This window comes from Macrosteles quadrilineatus, unplaced genomic scaffold (genome assembly GCF_028750875.1).
Source record: "Macrosteles quadrilineatus isolate MER2022 unplaced genomic scaffold, UCM_ALF_1.0 Scaffold_3__2_contigs__length_128488019, whole genome shotgun sequence".
NCBI lineage: Eukaryota > Metazoa > Arthropoda > Insecta > Hemiptera > Cicadellidae > Macrosteles > Macrosteles quadrilineatus.
This window is the reverse complement of record NW_026542596.1, coordinates 20,930,122-20,936,957: the sequence shown is the minus strand read 5'-3', so window position 1 is coordinate 20,936,957 and position 6,836 is coordinate 20,930,122.

The following is a 6,836-nucleotide window of genomic DNA, read 5'->3' as shown; positions in this document are numbered from 1 at the left end:
CCATTCATTTTCAAGTTCAACTACTTTTTAAATACAAGTGTTTAAAATATCTTATTGATATTGGTAAACATAATATACATGGAAGCTGAAGGCAATATATCACGGTCTTACATGGGCTTTAAGATATTTATAAACTTTCTCACATCATTGTAGAATATTAATGCATTTCTATGAGGGATAAAATATCCTGTTCTTAGGATTAATCCATATGATGGAGACGCCTTCAGCATAGTCACTCCTGGTATTAAATGCCTCCTCTCGACCTTGGAATAGCGTCTCAGTATCCAGTAACCGGAAGTGATCGAATTGCGCGCCGGAAGCAGTGATATCACTATCACTAGTGACTAGTGACTAGTGATATGAAGGTTTTTCTAGTTCAAGGTCAACTACGTTCCTTTTCTGCATCCGAGCAGTGGCTGAGATAGATGATTGATTACTAAGCATTTAAGTGGAAGATTCCGACGTCCATGAGATATAAGTGATAAATCGTCACTATTCCATTGAATGGTCAAACAGCTAGATTGGCCTGGAACGGAAGATAATTTTGGAAAGATTAGGCATTCCACCATAAAGCCAGTTACCTTATCATTGTGTTAAAGTAAAACATGTCCACGTTTAAAACACCCAAACAAAGTGATGTATGTTCTTGATAAATATACACTTAGACTTTACTCTTGGACCTAGATATAAGAATGTAGATTCTCTTGACAAAGACCAAATTATTTTCTAATATCACTCTAACCACCTGTGGATTCAGATACATTCCAAAAGTATTTATGCTGATTTAATTGATTATGAAATCAGTGAATTTAATTAGAGTGTGCAATGAAGTTAGTCTATCATGTACTGTATCACTACAACTATTATTAAATCAATAAATATATATATTTTAAAACAATACGCTTTTCAGATTTAAAATATTTCGTTGCATGCCTTTTCCCATGCATTATTATTTTTCCAATGAGGCATGAAAGTGTACTTTATTTCATGTCAGTGCTATAATTACTTGACATTTACATCATGATATAAAAAGGTAAATAAAATGATTCTATTATTATTGTGAATCAGTACCAAACTTAATGTCTTATCATTAGCGATTCCCAACATCGTAGCTTCAAAATAGTATTTCAATGAAAAGCCATGTGAGACACTAATTAATGATTTGTGAGATGAAGTTATGATTCTAGGTATATTTCACATACAAAAAATTTCTTCCATATGCCATTATAACATATTAATTCCATGATATCCTTGAGAACTGGATTACTGAATGGAATACATGGTTTTGTTCGTTTTGGTAGAAGAACATCGACATTCTAAAAGGACGCGCTGTTTGATGCACATCTGACTTGTTTACTAACAATGTTCATGTCAACTTAGATTAGAAACTATTAATAGCTTGAACTGGTCTGGGGGTTTAGGCAGTCTGACACGACTGTTAGAAAATTCACAAATTTTTCATCCGAGCTCAAGGTTAGATGTTCAAAAGTCTAGAGAAGTTAGAACTTTGAAGTTTAACATTTAATTAAACTGAATTAACTTATATTTAGTGGTTAATTATGGATAATCAACAAACAAGATGACTAACAACGTTATTCGTAATTGAATTAAAATTAACATTGTGTACTAAAAAAACAAATGGATTTGTCAGTGTAATTATTTTGCCGATGTAATTTAGATATTAAAACCAGCTATAAAAAGGCGTCTTGCTTTCTAAACCAACGCTTAATATTTGAAAAAAAATAGTTTATAGTTCATTGACATTGTAATATACTGTACTATTATATTGAAGAAAAAGGTCCAACATAAATGTTATTAAATCGCCTTAAATTAGCAAAATGTTATCAAGATGCTAAAAAGAGATAATTTTGGATGAAATGTTAATGACAGTTAGTATACAAATCAGAACCCTTATTACAATGTCAATGATCTTAAAAGCGTCAGTGTACTATGTTAAGATAGCTGGCCAAAAGAATGAAGATAAGTAATTTTACCTAAGCTGAATCATTAAAGATTTGTAACGACAATGAATGCAAGACTTAATATTTGTAATAATTCCTAATTTTGAGTGTAATTTTTATAAATACCAAAGTCCAGTAAGTCCAGTTTTTGCCTTCATGAAAATTAAAAATATTGTAATACTTGATTAAGTAGATGAAAAATAATTGACTTAGTCTACAAAACCATTCAATAAATTATTTCGTGTTTAATTTTCCTACCGAACCTAAAACCTACAGGATTCTGTTCCTAGTACACTTTTACATAAATTTGTTACAAACTCTGGTTATTAATTAATTATGTGATGGATTTGCCAGGATTTTATCCGGATTTACTAATATAATTTCGGGCGTATACGAGTTAATTAAAAAGAGCGCTACATATAAGTGTTAAGATAATCGGTTTTCTTTATCCAAAATAAATCCAAACGGGTTGTGTGATTAAATCAAATACTTATATATATCTAGAGGGTGTCCCTAAACAACCCGTACCGCTTCTGTGGGATTGTTCCTTGCATATAGACAAACAGATGTTGCAATAATATAACCATGGGTCATCCATGTCTAGTATTCCGTGACAAAACAATGCTATGAGAATTTGACACTTCATGGATATTGATTAACACATCAATGGATATTGATATGATTGAAGGATATTTGTTGTTATGGATATTTATTCTAATCCAAAAACTAATTTGAACTCTGTTTATGTTGATACAGGCTTCGCTTTACAGGCTTGAGAGTTGACAAAAACTTATCAAAATCATTGTACCTATCCATTAAACCAAAATATATCAGTATTTCCACATCAATATGTCTACATCATATATCTGGTTAGTGTAGGATATAAAATGAACTAAAATTTGATAGTACTATTTTTATTTATCAACCATTCTTGGTAAAGTTCAAAAGTTTATTTAATTTTTTTAGGTAGTCCATCCAAACGTCTCAAAATTATGTTAAGAAATAAAACTTACTATCGCTTATTGCTGTTTAGTATATTATTTATAAAGCGATGATCTACATAGTAAATTACTTAGTAAACTTATCAATTCAACGACATAGTGAAAACAATAGAGGACTGTTTATTGTTTATTTGTTGTCCTGCTTGTATCAGTAATATTCGAGGATCCTTGATGAACCAGTTCGCTGTTCAGCTAATTAGAACATACGTCAAATTTCCTTCCGCGGAGTAATATCTTCATCATCGAAGTTATTCGTGCGAGATATTAACTGTTATGTAATTCAAGGATTATCAATAATATCCTACAGGCCTACATGAAGGTTACACTTTTAGTTGAATATGAATATTCATACATTTGTGAAGAATATTTATCCAATGAAACGTTAATTTGAGATTTACAGTTTAGTTAAGTGTAAGTTTTAAGTTAGGTAGCTGACCTGTGCTTTACACAGTAGTTAACAGAAAGGTTTAAAACTAAAATGAGCAATAATTGAAATCACGCTAGTTTTGTCGTCATTTTTTCAACAGTTTTATGACGTACACATGGCATTTCCAGACATGTTTTAAAGTCTTATACCGGAGTTCACTATAAAATGATTAAGACTAAACATTTTGCTGTAAACTCTAGTGTAAAATTGGCTATCAAGGACACATGAGATGACAAAATGATGTGTAAAGACTGATCAGAAGGAACCGGTTTCGTTAGATTTTGACTAAGCTCGGAAAGAATTTGGAATACATCACTGATGTGGAAACTATGGATTCTAGATGAATAATAATTTTAACACAAGTATGATTGTTATATAAGACTGTTTAGATCCCGGAAATGATAGCGTAATATATGACATAGCATGACATAAGAAGTCAAATTAAGATAATGGACTCGTGTGTTAAGTTTACCTTCGCTCACACTGTTTACATTGATAAAGTTCTGCCGAGTGCCTCTGTGTACACTACATTATTTCAACTCTGTCTTGGATTTATCATTTTATATTTCGCGTGACATTTGTACATTTTACGGGACTTAAAGATTACAGATACTTTTGTACTTCGGCGAGGGATAAATTGCTGGTCATAATAATTTATTTATGTTGTAAAATATTCATTCGTCGATTATTTGAGCACGTATATCATAACATTATTATTGATTGTGACTGTAAAATACACATGCGCAACAAACCTTCGTCCTAGAGATTTACAAACTAATATACTCTATATATATAAAAAAAAACAAAAAAACGTTTACAATAGTATAAAATTAAAATTGGAACTTTATCTAATACAACTTACATTCCGCTCAAGGAGTAATTAGATTTGCTACTAAACTGACACAATTCGGTTTGTTATTAAAGTTGTTGATGTTATATGGGAATAAAGAAAATTCCTCTCTCTTACCCAAGAGCAAATAATTGACCAAGAATACATTTTGAATTTCTCGTACGATATCTCAATACTAGTCTCTAATAGGCTATAATCAATTTGTGCTAATACTTGGGTTTCACAGAGGAGGTGGTGCGATCTATTGGATGACTGGAGAAATACGTTCTCACAGCGAAACCTGCCAGAGAAGGTGCTGCACTCTAGCCGAGAAGCAAGGTAATAATATCGATCAAAATATTGATATTTATTATTTCCTCTGTTAAAACAAGCGTTAGTGGTTAAGGACCTTTCAAAATTAAGTAAGGACGCAGTTAAGGTAGCAGTTTTGTATATTAGGAGATAATCAGTATACCATACATATAAGAAATTATTCTTATAGGACATAAGTTTTGTAAATCGTCGAGAAGAAATAAAAATCATAACAAATGAAAATCCTTGATAAAATAAGCTGAAAAACTTTAAATATGACCAAGCTTCTAAGATTGCATTCTGTATAGTAGTCCAAACACAATTCATTTTAATTGAGTGTGCGATTTTACCAATTTTGAAAATAATAACAAACTTAAGAAGTTTGTCGTTTGCCATGCAATTATTTAAATATGATATTTAGATATGTTTCTTACTGAGGAACAATGCCCTAAAATATTGGTAGAGAGTTCTGGGACACCCTGTATAGCTAAAAAAAAAATACATTTTTCATTCTAGTGTAATGATGCTAAAATGACTTGTTTCCATAAGAAATATACATGACTTATTTGAATTTAAAAAACAATTTTTAATTTTTAACATAATACACGATTGATATACAGGGTGATCAACTCAAGGAGGCCACCATTGGGATATCGGAAACGGTAAGAAAACTTTAAATGGGGAACATTCCTTTACTTTTTGTGGCAGTTAAAAATATGATTTTATTGTTTCGAAATTCAGCCACCATTTTCCAAAATGGCGGCCAACTTTGAAATTTCTTATGGAACACCCTATATTTTACCATGTTTTCGGATAGAACAGGCAATTTAAAAACGTTTTTATTCCTGACATTTTTTCGATAAACCCACTTGTTTAGAAGTTACGGCCTATGGAAAAATTACTTCCGGTGTACATTTTACATCATGTAGCCTACTAAACAAGTAGGTTTATAGCGAAAATGCGAAAAGTAAATGCGGCAAATAAGTCTTAAAATTCCATCCACATTCCAAAAAGGCCAAAAATACACAGTTTCCCACTTTTCAAGTTTGCCGCCATTTTGGAAAATGGCCGCCATTTTTTAAATAATAGAATTAATAGTTTTAACGAATTTTTTGGTCTTTTTGGGACGTGGATGCAATTTTAAGACTTATTTGACTCATTTACTTTTCGCATTTTCGCTATAAACCTACTTGTTTAGGAGCTACATGATGTAAAATGTACACCGGAAGTCATTTTTCCAAAGGCTCTAACTCCTAAACGAGTGGGTTTATCGAAAAAATGTCAGGAATAAAAAGGTTTTTAAATTGCTTGTTCTATACGAAAACATGATAAAATATAGGGTGTTCCATAAGAAATTTCAAAGTTGGCCGCCATTTTGGAAAATGGCAACTGAATTTCGAAAAAATAAAATCATATTTTTAACTGCCACAAAAAATAAAGGAATGTCCCCCATTTAAAGTTTTCTCTAATTCTTACCGTTTCCGATACCCCATTGGTGGCCTCCTTGAGTTGATCACCCTGTATAGGTATATATATTTTGTATTTTAGTGCTCTAAAACCTATGTTCTATCCTGATTAATGTAAAACAACAACAGGCTAATCCGGCTAGTGGATTATCTGAACTTATTCGACAAAAACGTGGTAAAAATGAATTTATAAAAGAATTTCTGTATTCAGTTGAGAATATCTCAAAAGCTAAAGCATATACAGAGGAAATGAATACAACCTTTTTTTGTAGAGAATGCTATTACCTTTATTTTTATACTTTACAATTCTTCCGCGCGATGCACGGTTTTCAGTGTAGAAGTAAAAAAAAACTAAAAAAGGGGCCTTCCCCCCTCCCCCGCTGAAACAGCAGGGCTAGGTGCGAGGACTTTTAGTATTGTTATCTTCTAACTACCATTAACACATTTCCGCAAAAATTCACCCTCTCCATGTCCTCTACACCCCCCTTTTGAGCATTCATTGACTGGACTAATTTGGCAGTTCTTCTTATTTACATAGAATTTTTATTATTATTATTATTATTATTTTTTAATATCAGATCCAAAGATCTTATAACCATTTCTTGACAAAGTTTGAAAAAAGGAATAGTATTATTTTTATACATGAGAGAGAGCTGTCTAATTGTTTAAACGCATTTTCATGAAATGAAACATTGCTTAACAATTCATTTATGGATGCATTCCGACATCACGTAGGTTGACCCTTGAATAATAAAACAAAGGAGTTATAATAATTACACTAGTATCTGAAAAACAAATATTTATACGTCTAATAACACTTGTAGTAATATGTACACTATT